This window comes from Pristiophorus japonicus, chromosome 10, assembly GCF_044704955.1.
Source record: "Pristiophorus japonicus isolate sPriJap1 chromosome 10, sPriJap1.hap1, whole genome shotgun sequence".
Classification (NCBI taxonomy): Eukaryota; Metazoa; Chordata; class Chondrichthyes; family Pristiophoridae; genus Pristiophorus; species Pristiophorus japonicus.
The window spans coordinates 136831297-136853433 of NC_091986.1; positions in this window are offsets into that span (position 1 = coordinate 136831297).

Below are 22137 nucleotides of genomic sequence, written 5' to 3' on the forward strand. Positions count from 1 at the left end.
AAAATAGGTGCAGAAGTAGGCCATTCGGCCCTTCGAGCCTGCACCGCCATTCAATGAGTTCATGGCTGAACATGCAACTTCAGTATCCCATTCCTGCTTTCTCACCATACCCCTTGATCCCCCTAATAATAAGGACTACATCTAACTTATTTTTGAATATATTTAGTGAATTGGCCTCAACAACTTTCTGTGGTAGAGAATTCTACAGGTTCACCACTCTCTGGGTGAAGAAGTTTCTCCTCATCTCGGTCCTAAATGGCTCACCCCTTATCCTTAGACTGTGACCCCTGGTTCTGGACTTCCCCAACATTGGGAACATTCTTCCTGCATCTAACCTGTCTAAACCCGTCAGAATTTTAAACGTTTCGATGAGATCCCCTCTCATTCTTCTGAACTCCAGTGAATACAAGCCTAGTTGATCCAGTCTTTCTTGATATGTCAGTCCCGCCATCCCGGGAATCAGTCTGGTGAACCTTCGCTGCACTCAAGTTAGGAGACCAAAACTGTACACAATACTCCAGGTGTGGCCTCACCAAGGCCCTGTACAACTGTAGCAACACCTCCCTGCCCCTGTACTCAAATCCCCTCACTATGAAGGCCAAAATGCCATTTGCTTGCTTAACCGCCTGCTGTACCTGCATGCCAACCTTCAATGACTGATGTACCATGACACCCAGGTCTCGTTGCGCCTCCCCTTTTCCTAATCTGTCACCATTCAGATAATAGTCTGTCTCTCTGTTTTTACCACCAAAGTGGATAACCTCACATTTATCCACATTATACTTCATCTGCCATGCATTTGCCCACTCACCTAACCTATCCAAGTCGCTCTGCAGCCTCACAGCATCCTCCTCGCAGCTCACACTGACACCCAACTTAGTGTCATCCGCAAATTTGGAGATACTACATTTAATCCCCTCGTCTAAATCATTAATGTACAATGTAAACAGCTGGGGCCCCAGCACAGAACCTTGCGGTACCCCACTAGTCACTGCCTGCCATTCTGAAAAGTACCCATTTACTCCTATTGTTTGCTTCCTGTCTGACAACCAGTTCTCAATCCATGTCAGCACACTACCCCCAATCCCATGTGCTTTAACTTTGCACATTAATCTCTTGTGTGGGACCTTGTCGAAAGCCGTCTGAAAGACCAAATATACCACATCAACTGGTTCTCCCTTGTCCACTCTACTGGAAAAATGCTCAAAAAATTCCAGAAGATTTGTCAAGCATGATTTCCCTTTCCCTATCATGTCACCTCTTTCCAAATGCACTGCTATGACATCCTTAATAATTGATTCCATCATTTTATCCACTACTGATGTCAGGCTGACCGGTCTATAATTCCCTGTTTTCTCTCTCCCTCCTTTTTTAAAAAGTGGGGTTACATTGGCTACCCTCCACTTGATAGGAACTGATCCAGAGTCTATGGAATGTTGGAAAATGACTATCAATGCACCCGCTATTTCCAAGGCCACCTCCTTAAGTACTCTGGGATGCAGTCGGCCTTCAATCCCATCAATTTCCCCAACACAATTTTCCGATTAATAAGGATTTCCCTCAGTTCCTCCTTCTTACTAGACCCTCTGACCCCTTTTATATCCGGAAGGTTATTTGTGTCCTCCTTGGTGAATACCGAACCAAAGTACTTGTTCAATTGGTCTGCCATTTCTTTGTTCCCAGTTATGACTTCCCCTGATTCTGACTGCAGGGGACCTACGTTTGTCTTTATTAATCTTTTTCTCTTTACTTATCTATAGAAACTTTTGCAGTCCGTCTTAATGTTCCCTGCAAGCTTCCTCTCGTACTCTATTTTCCCTGCCCTAATCAAACCCTTTGTCCTTCTCTGCTGAGTTCTAAATTTCTTCCAGTCCCCAGGTTCACTGCTATTTCTGGCCAATTTGTATGCTACTTCCTTGGCTTTAATACTATACCTGATTTCCCTTGATAGCCACGGTTGAGCCACCTTCCCTTTTTTATTTTTACGCCAGATAGGGATGTACAATTGTTGTAGTTCATCCATGCGGTCTCTAAATGTCTGCCATTGCCCATCCACTGTTAACCCCTTAAGTATCATTCGCCAATCTATCCTAGCCAATTCACGCCTCATACCTTCAAAGTTACCCTTCTTTAAGTTGAGTTAAACAGAGTTGAACAGAGTTAGTATTTTGAGTGGAAGGGAACACCCTTTGGAACACCTTTCTGCAGAGTTAAATAGAGTATAAGTAGTAAGTCTTATACTTCTTTTTTATTAAATATAGAGTATGAGTGGTGAGTCTTGTACTTCTTCTGTATCGAAGAATTATAGACTATAAGTAGTGAGTCTTGTACCTTTCCTGTATTAAATGAACATTAACGATACAGTCATTTATCTAGTGTGTGATTTGGCATTTAACTCAGGAACCATCGCAGGCAACTACTAGTCACACGACTATCGAAATTGCCACTTGCGCAACAAGATCATATTCATTTGTATCTATTTGTGCCGTCAAGTCATCTATTTAGTTACGAATGCTACGTGCATTTAGACAAAGAGCATTTAAATTTGTTTTTTTACCCTTTATTCCTGCTTGTTTCCTCTGTCCTTCAAACTCACTTTCTACATTCTTACTTTCTAATTCCAGCTTTTCTCCCCTCCCTACTGACTCTATTCTCAGGTTCCTATCCCCCTGCCAAGCTAGTTTAACCTCCCCTCCCCCCCCAACAGCACTAGCAACCCCTGCCTCTCCAAGGATATTGGTCCCGATTCTGTTGAGGTGCAACCCGTCTGGCTTGTACAGGTCCCACCTCCCCCAGAAGCGGTCCTAATGCCTCAGGAATCTAAAGATCTCCCTCCTGCACCATCTCTCCAGCCAGGTATTCATCTGTTCTAGTCCCATTAGTTTCATTAGTTTCTCTAGTCCATTTCTCTTATGAGAGTGATTGTTTTAAGTTTTCCCCTCCCAATAGTCCCTTGTTTATCAATTATGTGATGCTTTTAATGTCTTCTACTGTGAAGACCGATAAAAAATATTTGTTCAAAGTCTGTTTCCCATTATTAATTCCCCAGTCTCATCCTCTGAGGGACCAATGTTTACTTTAGCTACTCTCTTAGAAACATAGAAAATAGGTGCAGGAGTAGTCCGTTCAGCGCTTCGAGCCTGCACCACCATTCAATATGATCATGGCTGATCATTTTTGCAACATTAGTACCCCATTCCTGCTTTCTTTCCATAACCCTTGATCTCTTTAGCCGTAAGAGCCATATCTAACTCCCTTTTGAATATGTCTAACGAACTGGCATCAACAACTTTCTGTGGTAGAGAATTCCACAGGTTCACAATGCTCTGAGTGAAGAAGTTTCTCTTCATCTCAGTCCTAAATGGCTTACCCCTTACCCTTAGACTGTGACCCCTGGTTCTGGACTTCCCCAACATCGGGAACATTCTTCCTGCATCTAACCTGTCCAATCCCATCAGAATTTTATATGTTTCTATGAGATTCCCTCTCATTCTTCTAAATTCCAGTGAATATAAGCCTAGTCGATCCATATGCCAGTCCTGCCATCCCGGGAATCAGTCTGGTGAACCTTCGCTGCACTCCCTCAATAGCAAGAATGTCCTTACTCAGATTAGGAGACCAAAACTGTACACAATATTCAAGGTGTGGCCTCACCAATGCCCTGTACAACTGCAGTAAGACCTCCCTGCTCCTATGCTCAAACCTCTTGCTATGAAGGCCAACATGCCATTTGCCTTCTTCACCGCCTGCTGTACCTGCATGCCAACTTTCAATGACTGATGTACCATGAAACCCAGGTCTCATTTCACCTCCCCTTTTCCTAATCTGTCACCATTGAGATAATATTCTACCTTCCTGTTTTTGCCATCAAGGTAGATAATCTCACATTTATCTACATTATACTGCATCTGCCATGCATTTGCCCACTCACCTAACCTGTCAAAATCACTCTGCAGCCTCTTAACTTCCTCCCCACAGCTCACATTGCCACCCAGCTTAGTGTCATCTGCAAACTTGGAGATATTACATTCAATTCCTTCGCCTAAATCATTAATGTATATTGTTAATATCTAGGGTCCCAGCATTGAACTTTGCGGTATCCCAAAAGTCACTAGTTGCCATTCTGAAAAGGATCCGTTTATTCCTACTCTTTGCTTCCTGTCTGCCAACCAGTTCTCTATCCACGTCAATACATTACCCCCAATACTATGTGCTTTAATTTTGCACACTAATCTCTTGTATGGGGCCTTGTCAAAAGCCTTTTAAAAGTCCAAATACACCACATCCACTGGTTCTCCCTTATCCACTCTACTAGTTACATCCTCAAAAAATTCTAGAAGATTTGTCAAGCATGATTTGCCTTTCATAAATCCATGCTGACTTGGACCAATCCTGTCACTGCTTTCCAAATGTGCTGCTATTACATCTTTAATAATTGATTCCAACATTTTCCCCACTATCGATGTCAGGCTGACAGGTCTATAATTCCCTGTTATTTCTCTCCCTCCTTTTTAAAAAGTGGTGTTACATTAGCTACCCTCCAATCGATAGGAACTGATCCAGAGTCGATAGAATGTTGGAAAATGACCATCAATGTATCTACTATTTTTACGGATACTTCCTTAAGTACTCTGGGATGCAGACTATCAGGCCCTGGGGATTTATCGGCCTTCAGTCCCATCAATTTCCCCAAAACAATTTCTTGACTAATAAGGATTTCCTTTACTTCCTCCTTCTCGCTAGACCCTCGATCCCCTAGTATTTCCGGAAGATTATTTGTGTCTTTCTTAGTGAAGACAGAACTAAAATTTTTCTTCAATTGGTCTGCCATTTCTTTGTTCCCCATTATAAATTCACCTGATTCTGACTGCAAGGAACCTACATTTGTCTGCACTAATCTTTTTCTCTTCGCATATCTATAGAAGCTTTTGCAGTCAATTTTTATGTTCCCAGCAAGCTTACTCTCATACTCTATTTTCCCCCTCCTAATTAAACCCTTTGTCCTCCTCTGCTGAATGCTAAATTGAGAGAAATTTAGAATTCAGCAGAGGAGGACAAAGGGTTTAATTAGGAGGGGGAAAACAGGGAATTATAGACCGGTTAGCCTGACATCAATAGTGGGGAAAATGTTGGAATCAATTATTAAAGATGTAATAGCAGTACATTTGGAAAGTAGTGGCAGGATCGTTCCAAGTCAGCATGGATTTATGAAAGAGAAATCATGCTTGACAAATCTTCTAGAATTCTTCAGGTTTGCTGCTTTTTCTGGCCAATTTATATGCCTCTTCCTTGGATTTAACACTCTCCCTAATTTCCCTTGTTAGCCACGGTTGAGCCACCTTCCCCATTTTATTTTTATGCCAGACAGGGATGTACAATTGTTGAAGTTCATCCATGTGATCTTTAAATGTCTGCCATTGCCTATCCACCGTCAACCTTTTAAGTATCATTTGCCAGTCTATCCTAGCCAATTCACGTCTCATACCATCGAAATTACCTTTCTTTAAGTTCAGGACTCTAGTCTGAACTAACTGTTGTCACTCTCCATCTTAATGAAGAATTCTACCATATTATGGCCACTCTTCCCCAAGGGGCCCCGCACAACAAGATTGCTCATTAATCCTCTCTCGTTACACAACACCCAGTCTAGGATGGTCAGCTCTCTAGTTGGTTCCTCGATGTATTGGTCAAGAAAACCATCCCTTATACACTCCAGGAAATCCTCCTCCACCGTATTGCTATCAGTTTGGTTAGCCCAATCTATATGCAGATTAAAGTCACCCATGATAACTGCTGTACCTTTATTGCATGCATCCCTAATGTCCTGTTTGATGTCATCTCCAACTTCACTACTAGAGAAGAATAGATAAGAATGGAACCAGACGAGTGCAGTCCCACCCAACTGGATGACGGTAGAGTGCCGTGGAGGAGGATGCAGTGGCCAACCGTGTCAAAGGCTGAAGGCAGGTAGAAAAGAACATAAGAACATACGAATATAAGAAGTAGGAACAGGAGTAGGCCATCTAGCCCCTCGAGCCTGCTCCTCCATTCAATAAGATCATGGCTGATCTGGCCGTGGACTCAGCTCCACTTACCCGCCCACTCCCCATAACCCTTAATTCCCTTATTGGTTAAAAATCTATCTATCTGTGATTTGAATACATTCAATGAGCTAGCCTCAACTGCTTCCCTGGGCAGAGAATTCCACAGATTCACAACCCTCTTGGAGAAGAAATTCCTTCTCAACTCGGTTTTAAATTGGTGCCCCCATATTTTGAGGCTGTGCCCCCTAGTTCTAATCTCCCCGACCAGTGGAACCAACCTCTCTGCCTCTATCTTGTCTATCCCTTTCATTATTCTAAATGTTTCTTTTAGATCACCCCTCATCCTTCTGAACTCCAACGAGTAAAGACCCAGTCTACTCAATCTATCATCATAAGGTAACCCCCTCGTCTCCGGAATCAGCCTAGTGAATCGTCTCTGTACCCCCTCCAAAGCTAGTATATCCTTCCCTACGTAAGGTGACCAAAACTGCATGCAGTACTCCAGTTACGGCCTCTCCAATACCCTGTACAGTTGTAGCAGGACCTCCCTGCTTTTGTACTCCATCCCTCTCGCAATGAAGGCCAACATTCCATTCGCCTTCCTGATTACCTGCTGCACTTGCAAACTAATTTTTTTGGAATCATGCACAAGGACCCCCAGGTCCCTCTGCACCTCAGCATGTTGTAATTTCTCCCCATTCAACTAACATTCCCTTTTTTTTTCCAAGGTGGATAACCTCACATTTTCCGACATTGTATTCCATCTGCCAAACCTTAGCCCATTCGCTTAACCTATCTAAATCTCTTTGCAGCCTCTCTATCTCCTCTACACAACCCGCTTTCCCACTAATCTTTGTGTCATCTGCAAATTTTGTTACACTACACTCTGTCCCCTCTTCCAGGTCATCTATGTATATTGTAAACAGTTGTGGTCCCAGCACCGATCCCTGTGGCACACCACTAACCACCGATTTCCAACCCGAAAAAGACCCATTTATCCCGACTCTCTGCTTTCTGTAAGCCAGCCAATTCTTGATCCATGCTAATAAATTTCCTCTGACTCCACGTACCTTTATCTTCTGCAGTAACCTTTTGTGTGGCACCTTATCGAATGCCTTTTGGAAATCTAAATACGCCACATCCATCAGTACACCTGTATCCACCATGCTCGTTATATCCTCAAAGAATTTCAGTAAATTAGTTAAACATGATTTCCCCTTCATGAATCCATGTTGCGTCTGCTTGATTGCACTATTCCTATCTAGATGTCACGCTATTTCTTCCTTAATGATAGCTTCAAGCATTTTCCCCACTACAGATGTTAAACTAACCGGCCTATAGTTACCTGCCTTTTGTCTGCCCCCTTTTTTAAACAGAGGCATTACATTAGCTGCTTTCCAATCCGCTGGTACCTCCCCAGAGTCCAGAGAATTTTGGTAGATTATAACGAATGTATCTGCTATAACTTCCGCCATCTCTTTTAAGACGCTGAGATGCATTTCATCAGGACCAGGGGACTTGTCTACCTTGAGTCCCATTAGCCTGTCCAGCACTACCCCCCTAATGATAGTGATTATCTCTAGGTTCTCCCTTCCCACAATCCCGTGACCAGCAATTTTTGGCATGGTTTTTGTGTCTTCCACTGTGAAGACCGAAGCAAAATAATTGTTTAAGGTCTCAGCCATTTCCATATTTCCCATTATTAAATCCCCCTTCTCATCTTCTAAGGGACCAACATTTACTTTAGTCACTCTTTTCCGTTTTATACATCGGTAAAAGCTTTTACTATCTGTTTTTATGTTTTGCGCAAGTTTACTTTCGTAATCTATCTTTCCTTTCTTTATTGCTTTCTTAGTCATTCTTTGCTGTCGTTTAAAATTTTCCCAATCTTCTAGTTTCCCACTAACCTTGGCCACCTTATACGCAGTGGTTTTTAATTTGATACTCTCCTTTATTTCCTTGGTTATCCACGGCTGGTTATCCCTTCTCTTACCGCCCTTCTTTTTTACTGGAATATATTTTTATTGAGCACTATGAAAGAGCTCCTTAAAAGTTCTCCACTGTTCCTCAATTGTGCCACCGTTTAGTCTGTGTTCCCAGTCTACTTTAGCCAACTCTGCCCTCATCCCACTGTAGTCCCCTTTGTTTAAGCATAGTACGGTCATTTGAGACACTACTTCCTCACCCTCAATCTGTATTACAAATTCAACCATACTGTGATCACTCATTCCGAGAGGATCTTTTACTCGGAGATCGTTTATTATTCCTGTCTCATTACACGGGACCAGATCTAAGCTAGCTTGCTCCCTTGTAGGTTCTGTAACATACTGTTCTAAGAAACAATCCCGTATGCATTCTATGAATTCCTCCTCAAGGCTACCCCATGTGATTTGATTTGACCAATCGATATGAAGGACGAGGAGGGATAGTTTACCTTTGTCACAGTCACATAGAATGTCATTTGTGACTTTGATGAGTGCCATTTTGGTAGTGTGGCAGCGGCAAAACCTGATTAGTGGGATTCAGATATGGAGTTCCGGGAAAGATGGGCACGAATATGGGAAGCAACACTTTCAAGGACTTTGGAGAAGAAAGGGAGGTTGGAGATGTCAAGGGTTGTTATTTTCAGGAGATAGGTAATGACGGCAGATTTGAAGGATAGGAGGACAGTACCTGAGGAGAGAGAACCATTAACAATGTCGGCTAACAGTGGCGATCTGGAGGGTCTGGAGCTGGCTTAAGGGGCTAATCGGATTGTAGCATTGTTTAATGTGCTGATGTGATGAGAACCTGTGATTATTCCATCACGTGTAAGTCAGAATGACTTTTTATTGAAGCTGTAGCTATGTCAAATTATCAAATTGAAAACAAGGGCCTACCATGTGGCTAAGACTAGTGGGAGGCCAGAGGATTGGGAATTTTTTAAAAGCCAACAAAGAACTACTAAAAAAAATGATAAAGAGAGGGAAGATAGATTATGAGAGTAAACTAGCACGAAATATAAAAACAGATAGTAAGAGTTTCTACAAGAACATAAAAAGGTAAAGAGTGACTAAAGTAAATGTTGGTCCCCTAGAGGATGAGACTGGGGAATTAATAATGGAGAACAGGGAAATGGCTGTGACATTGAACAAATATTTTGTATCAGTCTTCACTGTACAAGACATTAAAAACATCCCAAGAGTAGATAATCAAGAAGCTATAGGGAGGGAGGAACTAAATACAATCACTACCACTAAAGAAGTAATACTCAGTAAAATAATGGGACTAAAGGCAGATAAGTCCCCTGGACTTGATGGCTTGCATCCTAGGGTCCTAAAAGAAGTGGCTGCAGAGACAGTGGATGCATTGGTTGTAATCTACAAAAAATTCCCTGGATTCTGGGGAGATCCCAGCGGATTGGAAAACCACGAATGTAACACCCCTATTTAAAAAAGGAGGCAGACAAAAAGAAGGAAACTATAGACCAGTTAGCCTAACATCTGTCATTGGGAAATTGCTAGAGTCCATTATTAAGGAAGCAGTAGCGGGACATTTGGAAAAGCATAATACAGACAAGCAGAATCAGCATGGTTTTATGAAAGGGAAATCATGTTTGACACATTTGTTGGAGTTCTTTGAGAATGTAACGAGCAGGGTGGATAAGGGGGAACCAGTGGATGTGGTGTATTTGGATTTCCAAAAGGCATTTGATAAAGTGCCACATAAAAGGTTACTGCACAAGATAAAAGTTCACGGGGTTGGGGTAATATATTAGCATGGATAGAGGATTGGCTAACTAACATCAAACAGAGTCGGGATAAATGGGCAATTTTTTGGTTCGCAAACAGTGACTAGTGGGGTGCCACAGGAATTGGTGCTGTGTCCATAACTATGTACAATCTATATTAGTGACTTGGATGAAGGGACCGAGTGTAATGTAGCCAAGTTTGCTGATGATACAAAGCTGGATAGGAAAGCAAACTGTGAGGAGGACACAAAAAATCTGCAAAGCGATACAGACAGGCTAAGTGACTGGGCAAAAAATTGGCAGATGGAGTATAATGTGGGAAAATGTGAGGTTATCCACTTTGGCAGAAAAAATAGAAAAGCAAATTACAATTTAAAGGGAGAAAAATTGCAAAGTGTTGCAGTGCAGGGGTCCTTGTGCATGAAACCCAAAAAGTTAGTATGCAGGTACAGCAAGTAATCAGGAAGGCAAATGGAATGTTCGCCTTTATTGCAAGGGGGATAGAGTATAAAAGTAGAGAAGTCCTGCTACAACTGTACAATGTTTTGGTAAGGCAACACCTAGAGTACTGCGTACAGTTTTGGTCTCCGTATTTAAGGAAGGATATACTTGCTTTGGAGGCTGTTTCGACAAAGTTCACGAGGTTGATTCCGGAGATGAGGAGTTTGACTTATTAAGATAGGTTGGGCCTATACACATTGGCGTTCAGAAGAATGAGAGGTGATCTTATCGAAATATATAAGATAATGTGGGGGCTCGACAAGGTGGATGCAAAAAGGATATTTCCACTCATAGGGGAAACTAAAACTAGGGGACATAGGGCTAGAACCTCAACTTTTGTGATTTTGGGCGCTATTTCCGGCGTGGACGATAAAAAAGGGTTTTCTGATCGCCGGCTTTTCGCCCACTCTCAAAGCACCTAGTCTCCATTTTTGAAAATAGGCGTTACCACGAGCGATATAAAATGGGCGGTAGCGTAAAATTTTTTTGACCTTCTGCTGTAAAGTGTGGCCGTCCTTAGCAACGGCATGGCAACGCTCGATTCCCGTGATTCAGGAGGTCAAGGGACATGCGCAGAAGAGGAGACACAGAGAGAGGGAGCTCAGAGGGACTGAAGGCATGGCTGGGTGTGGTGTGGCTGCTTTGGGAGGACGGGGGGAGACTTTAGAGCTTCTCAGCAAATAGACAAACAAAAAGTAGCTGTTACCAGCCACATATTTGCCCGAATTTGGCCTATAATGCAGAGAGAGGAGGAGGCATCACAGTACGCTGTGGCGACCTACGCCGGAGAGAGCAGTGAGTTGGGAGATGAGCACATTGGAGGGCACAAAAGAACCAGGAGGTTCTCAGGCGAGGCAAATGCCTCCCTCCTGCAGGACGTCGAGTCACGCTGGGGTGATTTGACACAGGGAGGGTGTGGGAAGCCCACCTCAAAGGCATGCCAGAGGATATGGACCGAGATAGCAGAGGTGGTTTCATCGGCGACCAACGAGGTTTGTGAGGGCAACCAATGCTGCAAAGGATGGAACTACCTTGTGGGATCCACAAGAGTAAGTATTACATTGATTTACATGTACTTATGTAGTTATATAATTTGATTTGTAACAGTCATGAGTGACTATCAGCAAATGTGAGGCCTTTCACTTTTACCGGGAATGTTTTACTCAAAGTCTGCAGTCACAGTGCACGTCTTTAGGTAAAGAATGGTAATTTTCATAATAATTATGATTACATCTGTTGGTTATGTATTGTATCAGTCTCTGTGATAGTACCTAGCAATGATATCACGCAATGATCTCATGCTATGGCATCCTGTCACCTTTTAAAGAAGAAGCTATCGACGATGAGGTCCATGCACAGACAAACGGGTGGGGGGCCACCAGTCCCCAGTGACATCACTGAGATGGAGAACCGGGTGCTTACACTCGTGGGGAAGCATCCCCGGACAGCCACGGACGCATCTGCAGACCCTGAAGTGATGCCACGTGAGTAAATCTTACACCATTGCGTGATGTAATATCAATAGACCCACTCATATCCGAACAATCATATATGATCAATGATTTCTAAAATTGTGATAGAAATAATGATGGCCTAATGAAAATCATTGGAATGCAAATGTGTTGATGGTCATGAAATGTGAGGTCTGTGATGATTTTGAGAGTGGTGGTGCTGTGTGTAGTGCTGGACTCATCTTGTGAACCTAGCACCCCCTTCTCCTCTAATAACCTAATTTGTGTTTTGCAACTCAGCCAGCAATGTGTCCCAAGGCAAGACAGAGGCCAGAAGGTGGAGGCGCGGGGTCCAACTTTCCGGACGATCCAACATCTGGTGCTGAGGAGCTCCTATTCTTGCCTGTCAATCCGCTGGGTCTGCTCTTCACGGATGAGGGCATGGACTGCGAGGAACTGGCATTGCCACGCTCCAGAAGCCATTCCAACCCAAGGCCATCTAGTGGTCCTCCAGTCATTTCCGCCTCCACTCTGGAGGTACCGGCCCCAAGCACCTCGCCACAGGGCACCCCAGGATGGCGCCGACCCCGCCGAGGACTCGTGGACGCGGCAGATCTGTTCCACGAGCGCCACATGACAGTGGCGAGATGGTATAATTGTCCAGGAGAACTTTGGACATTGATGACCAGCTCATCGAAGCATTGGGGGGCATATCTCAACAGCTGGCCACCATGACCGAGTACATTCCGCCGATGGCGGAGTCCCTGGATGCGATAGCCAGGAACACTGCTGCCGCAGGCCTCCCAGTGGTCCCCGAGCGCAGCACTCCACCCCTAGGTTCCGCACCACCACTGCGAACAACAGATGAGAGCAAGGACCAAGATCCTGCTTCTGCATCAGAGAATGTTGCCCCCTTGGCACCCCCTCGCTCCCGTACCCGTGCAACGACCGCATCTGCCTTCATCCTCCCCAATGAGGCACCGCCTGAGGAGCTCCTCGGCCAGGTGCCGTGGAGCGAGGAGAGGAAGGGGTAGAGGTGGGGAGAAGAAGGGGAAGGGGGAAGGAAAGTGAGGTGCATGTCCGCAGGTGATGGCTGTATTATATCTCCATCTGGGTGTATGCAATTTGTTGTAATGTATGGGGGCTGGGGACCACGCTCCTGCTTTGCCTTTGTATTCTGTGGTTGCTGGACATGTTGAACATGTGATTGATGTCAATGGTGGAAAAAGTGGCGTGTGGGCGGGGGTTTGATGTTATTGCCTGTGATTTTTATGATTTCAGACCAATGTTGGTATAACATTTTTGTTATTGAACATAATCTTGTTGCGCATTGTCTCAGATAGCTGCACCATTACACACTGGTGATTCCTTAACATGAAAGGGTTAAATACAACTTAACATCAATCAATGGAAACTTTAACTGGCACCAAGGTGATGGGCACCATTGATGTTTGAGCTGCATACACACAGCAGTGTGTTAGCGTTGTCACTCACATCAGCGCTCTTTCAGGCAAATCGTTCCGATATCAGGTCCTCACGTAAGAGTGCGATTTTAAAAATGCTAGCCACACCGCTGGCGTTCGTTCAGAACAGTTCCACTTTTTCTGGGCGCTTTTTTGGGTGAGCGATATTGTGGGCGATATGTGTGCGAGATGGTGAAAGTGACAGTGGGCGATCTCTTGGGCGACAATTTTGCCAAATGTGCTCTTTAAAACAAAAAAAAGTGGGCGGCCGGTATTATTGAATCTCAGCATTAATTCCATGCGGAAAGTAACGCTGGGCGATATTATGGGAGTTGATTTCGCCCATTCTGATGATACTGCCCAAAAAAAGTGGTAATATTTTTTCCTGGCGTTAAACACATGGGGAAAGTAACGCTCAGCGATAAATTTCCTAAAAATGCCCGTCAGTTTCCATTTTGTGCCAAAATGGGCGACATATGGGCGTTATATGTCATTTCAGCAGTAAAGTGGGTGTTAAGTGGGCGTTAAGCATGCAAAAAAAGTGGAGGTTCTAGCCCATAGTCTCAGAATAAGGGGCCGCCCATTTAAAACTGAGATGAGGAGGAATTTCTTTTCTCAGAGGGTTGTAAATCTGTGGAATTATTTTCCCCAGAGAGCTGTGGAGGCTGGGTCATTGAATATATTTAAGGCAGAGATAGACAGATTTTTGAGCGATTAGGGAGTAAAAGGTTATAGGGAGCAGGCAGGGAAGTGGAACTGAGTCCATGATCAGATCAGCCATGATCTTATTGAATGGCGGAGCAGGCTCAAGGGGCCAAATGGCCTAATCCTGCTCCTGATTCTTATGTTTCTTATGCTTCTTTCTTATGTTTCTTATGTCAGTAACAAGTCACTGTAATCGCAAGGTATGATGGGAAGCTTGACCATTTGTAGGCTAAAAATTTTAAAACTGCAGGCTTCAGCAGTTTAGAATAAAGGACAATAAGTTGAACTTGTGACTTCAGATATGATGGTTGAAGAACCACAGAAGGTGAGATGTATGGGCCTTGAAACTGAAACATTTGAGATATCTTTCAAAGCCTACAATCTAGACTCTGTTCTAATTATGGAAGAGACATAGGCGTAGTCATTAACCTGTCACATGGACAGGGCCAACGGTTGAATAACTGTCAGTCACAGACACTTTTTATCTTTGTAAATTGTCAAGCTTACGCTTCTGTCTCACCTTGTATAAAATCGGTTGTAATTGTTTGATCGGAGAGAGTCTTTGCTTTGCTAAAGTGCTCTCCCCTGCATGCTTGTAATAAAGTTTCTCACATCATAGACTTCAGGTGGAGTCTTTCCACAATAGCATTCCAGGAAAGATGGGCATGTATATGGGAGGCAACACGTTCAAGGACTTTGGAGATGAAAGGAAAATTGGAGATGTCAAGGGGTTTTTTTTGAGGTGAGGGATAATGACGGCAGATTTGAAGGATAGGAAGACAGTAACTGAGGAAAGAGAACCATTATCAATGTCAGCTAACATTGGAACCAGAAAAGGAAGTTGGGTGGTCAGCAGTTTAGTGGGAAGAGGGTCGAGGGAGCAGGAAGTGTATCTAATAACAAAATGAGTGTGGAGAGGTGATAAGGGGAGATCGGCAAGAAACTGGTGAAAGATGCAAGTCCAGGGCTGGGCAGGGGGGAGCCTAAGAGGAAATTTGGCCCGGTGGGCTAGGGGAAGGAAGGGAAGTGATAGAGGCAGCTGATCGGATGGTCTCAATCTTAGAGACAAAGAAATCCTTGAGCTCCTTGCACTTGTTATTGGAGTTGGGGGTGGAGGAGACAGGGGAGGGGATTTCAGAAGATGGTTAGCAGCAGAGAATAGAAGCCGGGGTTTATCTTTGAATTCTAGATTGATCCTGGAATAGTGAGCAGTTTTGGCAGATGAGAGTTGGATTATATAATGCTTTATATGGTCCAGCCATATCTGGCAGTGAATGGCTAAACCAGTTTTCTGCTATATCGGTTCAAGTCTGCATCCCTTGGAATTAAGGGAGAGAAGCTGAGGGCCGTACTAGGGGGAATGACCAGGGCGAGAGAGGGTAATGGTTTTAATAGATACTAGGGTGTCAAAGGTGGTGGTGAAGGCATCATTGAGCAGATCGGTAGCTGCAGAAATGGTGTGGTGAATGGAGGGCCTAAGGCTGGGCAGTTGGTATTTTGTAGGTGCAGTTGTAAGAGAGTTGGGGGAGAGTTTTTTCCAGGGCCAGACACAGAAGGAAGTAGGATTAGGTGGTGGTGGGGGGGAGGAGGTGGGGGTGACGGGGGTGGGCTGGGTGGGGCAGGGGTGGAAAGGGGGATGGGGGTGGAGAGCGATACAAGGAATGGCAAGGTCGAGGGAGTGGCCTTGAATATGGTTGGGGAGCTTATATGGTGGGAGAGTTTAAGGAAGTATAGGAGGGTAGTGAATTGACTCAGAGGAGAAAGAACATGATGAATTTAATTTTGTTGAAATCACCGAGGATGAGAAGTTGCACGGAACAGAGGCTGCGGGAGGAAAGCAGTGAAAATATCTCGGTGATAAAATTTTTATGGTACTTGGGTAGGCGGTAAAATATGAGAATTTTGAGAGGGGTGGAACAAGGTGAGATGCTCAAAGGAGGAAAAAGTGCCAGAGGAGTAGGGGGACAGACCATGGTGTGATTTAGTGATGAGAGCCACACTGCCACCACGGCAGTCTGAGCGGGGCAAGTGGTGGAAGGTATAGCCAGGCGGGGAGGCTTCATTTCAGGATAAGGTGTCATCGCCCCCTCAGCCAAGTTTCCATCAGCGCCATGATGTCAATGCAATCATCCATGATAAGCTCATGGATGGCAAGGGCCTTGTTCGTAAGTGAACGGACCTTCTCAAGGGAGATGTGGAGAGGGTTGGTGATGGCTGCCCCACTGACAGCATTCACAAGGTCAGGACTTGGAATGATGAGTTGGAAGGGGAGGAGATTGGCAAGTTAAGCCTCCAGCAGACGCACTGGGCAGGAAGGTTGGCAAGAGAGTAGGATGGGACAGTTGGGGTTGCTGCTTGTGAGGAGACAGCAACGAGTGCCATGCTGGGCACTTCGGAGGATGCCAAGAAAGGCACAGAGGGAAGCTGTCGGCTTATCTAAGGGAGTCGAGCCTGGGATGGCGGCAGGAGAGTAGGAAGATCGAAGAGTAATGAAGCATTGCCGTAGGAATTTGGGAGGGCAGAGTATCCGAGAGAAAAGAGATGAAAGGAGGCATGACGACAGGAGAGAGTGGTAAGGGAGTAACAGAGAGGAAAGTTCAAGGGGGAGATAAAAGTGGAAATAAAAGTGATTGGCTCGGGTCCGGAGCGACAGCCACCATGCGCACGTGAATGGACACAGGGAAAAACTCAAGTTACAAAGGCCTGGTTATGTAGCAATTGTTGGGAGATATATTTCCTGATAGTACCAAGGAATAGGTTGAAGACAATAGCAGGGAGTCCAGAGTTAAAGTCAGAGGTCAGAGGGAAAAAGTTGGTATAGGTAGGATAGAGTCAGCATGAAATATCGAAGAACTGTTGTTCAAGTTCGGAGACAGGTGAGGCGGGCGAGTGAAATACAAAAGATATTTGAAAGGTAGAGAATTGGGGAAATGGAGATTATTGCCATGAGAATGAGAATCAGTTGCGGTGCAGAAAGATGATGGCCAAGTTGACAGGAAGTTGGAGGTCACATAGATCAGAAACAGCAGAAAAAATGTAAAACCACCTGCCAGCAACCAACAAAGCTGAAAAACCAGTAGAATGAGCCACCCAGCTCAGCAGAGAAACAGCCGCAGTGGGGGAAGATGGCTAATAGTTATTTAAAAAATTTTAGCAGCAGAATCAGAGACACAACAGATGAATCTTATGATGTAATCCAGTGTAGTTCCGTGCAGTCGCGTAGTCTTGATGTCCAGAGAAGTCCAGGAAATCGGAAGCCAAACCTGAGAAGAGATTTAGCAGTTCAGTGAGAAGCAGAGAGCAGGGGTGGGGATGGGTAATGGCAATTTAAAACAGTCAACTTGAAGTTAGTTTGTAGTTAGGACGAAAATGCACCAACTGATGGAGCTAGGGGAATTTGAAAAGTGGAAGCAAAAAGATTTAGGAAAGAAAGGGCAAAGGATGGTAGCAGATTCCCATGGATAGAGGTAAACCAATGAAAAGCTCCTTATGGATGTGATATCCTCTCATTACACCACTAAAGCACATACACTCATGATGGCTCCGATCTGGAACTTTCTTTTATTGTGTAAACATCAGTGGCTTCATTACCATAGTAGTCCACTAGGTGGAGCTATATTACATTTCTCCCTCTTTAATGAAGAAGTAATTATAACAAAATAATCATCATACATAACTTGCTTGGTTATCATCATCATCAAAGGCAGTCCCTTAAAATCAAGGAAGACGTGCTTCCACTCTAAAAGTGAGCTCTTAGGTGGCTGAACAGTCCAATTCGAGAACCACAATCTCTGTCATAGGTGGGACAGACAGTCGTTGAAGGAAAGGGTGGGTGGGACTGGTTTGCCACACGCTCCATTGCTGCCTGTGCCTGTTTCTGCATGCTCTCGGCAACGAGACTTGAGGTACTCAGTGCCCTCCCGGATGCACTTCCTCCACTTAGGGCGGTCTCTGGCCAGGGACTCCCAGGTGTCAGTGGGGATATTGCATTTTATCAAGGAGGCTTTGAGGGTGTCCTTAAAACGTTTCCTCTGCCCACCTTTGGCTCGTTTGCCATGTAGGCGTAGCAGAGCGCTTGCTTCGGGAGTCTTGTGTCAGGCATGCAAACAATGTGGCCCGCCCAACGGAGCTGGTCAAGTGTGGTCAGTGCTTCGATGCTGGGGATGTTGGCCTCATCAAGGACATTAACATTGGTGCGTCTGTCCTCCCAGGGGATTTGCAGGATCTTGCGGAGACATCATTGGTGGTATTTCTCCAGCGATTTGAGGTGTCTACTTTATATGGTCCACGTCTGTGAGCCATACAGGAAGGCGGGTATCACTACAGTCCTGTAGACCATGAGCTTGGTGGCAGATTTGAGGGCCTGATCTTCGAACACTCTTTTCCTCAAGCGGCCGAGTCATAGTCAACATCTTCACTGAGGCGTACGAAAGCATGGGCCTTACACTAAACATCTGTAAGACAAAGGTCCTCCACCAACCTGACCCCGCCACACAGCATTGCCCTCCGGTCATCAAGATCCACTACCCTGGACAACATGGACTACTTTCCATACCTCGGGAGCCTATTATCAGCAAGGGCAGACATCGATGATGAGGTTCAACACCGTCTCCAGTGCTTGGTTATACACAACAAAAGATATGGACTTATTTTGCCATATTTACAAATCAAACTTAACCACTGGTTTTCTATCTTGAAGAGGATACCTTCGCTCTTGAACAGAACTTTCCAAACATGGTGTTGAACCTAGACTCATTCTAGGCTGCGCCTGAGGAGAGTTTTTCTCCAAGGGATGCTCTTGATCTAAATTTGAACTCACTACAACTTCAGACTGTTTGTCTGCCTGACTCGGACTGAGACTTAAATTCTGACTTACTCTTGGACTTGTTTCTAGTACATCTGATGTAGGATTTGCTATTGGTACTCGACTTGTAACAAGAGTATCTGACTTATCAGAAATAATTGAATCATTCCAACTTTCAACTCCTTCCATATCTGTAGGTAAGATATGATCAATGTGAACAAACCTAACCTTTCCATGATCAAACATCTTGACCAAATATATGTGAGGAACACATATCTTCACTATTCTTCCTGGTAACCACTTTAACCATTTATGGTGATAGTTCTTCACTCTCACCTTCTGATTCCATTTCACACTTCTCTCTCTCTTACTCTACCTCTATCATGATTCTCTTTCTGTCTTAATTGTTTCTCTTCTACTGACTATGCCAGGTTTGGCCAGCCATTTGCTATGTAATCATACACCTTTGACATAACTGGGTCACATTTGGTTGCTCTACTAATCTCTTCAGACTGGCAGTTCATCAATGTATGAAAAATAGAACACTTCTTCCCTATTAGGTGAAACTTGTGATGGGGATGGCAACCTGGACATAGCATCAGCATTACTGTTTGACTTAGGTACAACGATGGGTGTAGCCCAATTACTTAGATCTACCTTAGAGATAATGTTCTCAGTCTCTAGTCTTTTGAGTTCTTGCTCAACTTTCTCCTTGAGTGCGTATGGTGCAGGAATGGCTTGCACTAAACTGGCCTAGCGTCCTTCTGTACCCTGACACTCGCCTTGAAACCTTGGATTGGACTGCCTGTTTTGCGAGATATCTTCAGATATTGCTTGATGACATCATCCTTCTATGCAAATCTCATTTCAACACGAAAAACCTAATTCCAATCCAGCTTCAGTGATCCCAACCAATTTCCACCTATTAAGGCAAGCTTGTCTCTTGCCACTACTAAGAGAGGCAAGCTCTGAAACTGATCCTTATATTTCACCGGTAAAGTGATACATTCTATCACAGAGGTTTGCTCTCCTGAGTAGCCTCGCAGCTCTATTTTCAACTTCTTCATCGGAAAATCACTCAACTTGTCGAGATATAGCGATTCCGGTATTACGTTCATGGATGCACCAGTGTCGATTTCCATGGGTATCCTGGTTCCTGCTTCACGAATCATTGTTAGAAACCCTCGTGCTCCTGATGACGTGTATCTCCAGAACCTCCTCGCACTGTTGCTTTTCTTCAATGCTATGTAAACTCTGGCGATTTCAACTTATGGCTTGGAAAGTCGATTTACTCTACAGTCAGATTCGGGTGAATTTATAATGGGGAACAAAGAAATGGCAGACCAATTGAACAAGTACTTTGGTTCTGTCTTCACAAAGGAAGACACAAATAACCTTCCCGATGTACGAGGGGTCCGAAGGTCTAGTGAGAAGGAGGAACTGAAGGATATCCTTATCAGGCGGGAAATTGCGTTAGAAAAATTGATGGGATTGAAGGCCAATAAATCCCCAGGGCCTGATAGTCTACATCCCAGAGTACTTAAGGAAGTGGCCCTAGAAATAGTGGATGCATTGGTGATCATTTTCCAACAGTCTATCGACTCTGAATCAATTCCTATGGACTGGAGGGTTGCTAATGTAACACCATTTTTTTTAAAAGGAGCGAGAGAGAAAAAAGGTAAGAATAGACCAGTTAGCCTGACATCAGTAGTGGGGAAAATGTTGGAATCAATCATTAAGGATGAAATAGCAACACATTTGGAAAGCAGTGATAGGATTGGTCCAAGTCAGCATGGATTTATAAAGGAGTTCATGCTTGACAAATCTTCTGGAATTTTTTGAGGATGTAACTAGTAGAGTGGACAGGGGAGAATCAGTGGATGTGGTGTATTTGGATTTTCAAAAGACTTTTGACAAGATCCCACACAAGAGATTGGTGTGCAAAATCAAAGCACATGGTATTGGGGGTAATGTACTGACGTGGATAGAGAACTGGTTGGCAGACAGGAAGCAGAGAGTCAGGATTAACGGGTCCTTTTCAGAATGGCAGGCAGTGACAAGTGGAGTGCCGCAGGGCTCAGTGCTCGGACCCCAGCTCTTTACAATATATATTAATGATTTGGATGATGGAATTGAGTGTAATATCTCCAAGTTTGCAGATGACACTAAACTGGGTGGCAGTGTGAGCTGTGAGGAGGACGCTAAGAGGCTGCAGGATGATTTGGACAGGTTAGGCAAGTGGGCAAATACATGGCAGATGCAGTATAATGTGGATAAATGTGAGGTTATCCACTTTGGGGGCAAAAACACGAAGGCAGAATATTATCTGAATGGCGGCAGATTAGGAAAAGGGGAGGTGCAGCGAAACCTGGGTGTCATGATTCATCAGTCATTGAAGGTTGGCATGCAAGTACAGCAGGCGGTGAAGAAGGCAAATGGTATGTTGGCTTTCATAGCTAGGGGATTTGAGTACAGGAGCAGGGAAATCTTACTGCAGTTGTATAGGGCCTTGGTGAGGCCCCACCTGGAATATTGTGTTCAATTGTGGTCGCCTAATCTGAGGAAGGACGTTCTTGCTATTGAGGGAGTGCAGTGGAGGTTCACCAGACTGATTCCTGGGATGGCAGGTCTGACATATGAGGAGAGATTGGATCGACTGGGCCTGTATTCACTGGAGTTTAGAAGGATGAGAGGGGATCTCATAGAAACATATAACATTTTGACGGGACTGGACAGGTTAAATGCAGGAAGAATGTTCCCGATGTTGGGGAAGTCCAGAACCAGTGGACATAGTCTTAGGATAAGGGGTAAGTCATTTAGGACTGAGATGAGGAGGAACTTCTTCACTCAGAGAGTTGTTAACCTATGGAATTCCCTACTGCAGAGAGTTGTTGATGCCAGTTCATTGGATATATTCAAGAGGGAGTTAGATGTGGCCCTTGCGGCTAAAGGGATCAAGGGGTATGGAGAGAAAGCAGGAACGGGGTACTGAAGGAATGATCAGTCATGATCTTATTGAATGGTGGTGCAGGCTCGAAGGGCCGGATGGTCTACTCCTGCACCTATTTTCTATGTTTCAGTCGGCATGCCTTCGCAAGATGCCCAATTTTCTTGCAGAAGCAACACTCTACCTTCACATATGGACAGCTTTGAGCAATGAGTTGTCCCAGACACCATGACTTCAATGCACTGTTACCTTGGCCAGTTACTGAGACCCTGGAATTTTTTGAGGATGTTTCCAGTAGAGTGGACAAGGGAGAACCAGTTGATGTGGTATATTTGGACTTTCAGAAGGCTTTTGACAAGGTCCCACACAAGAGATTAATGTGCAAAGTTAAAGCACATGGGATTGGGGGTAGTGTGCTGACATGGATTGAGAACTGGTTGTCAGACAGGAAGCAAAGAGTAGGAGCAAATGGGGACTTTTCAGAATGGCAGG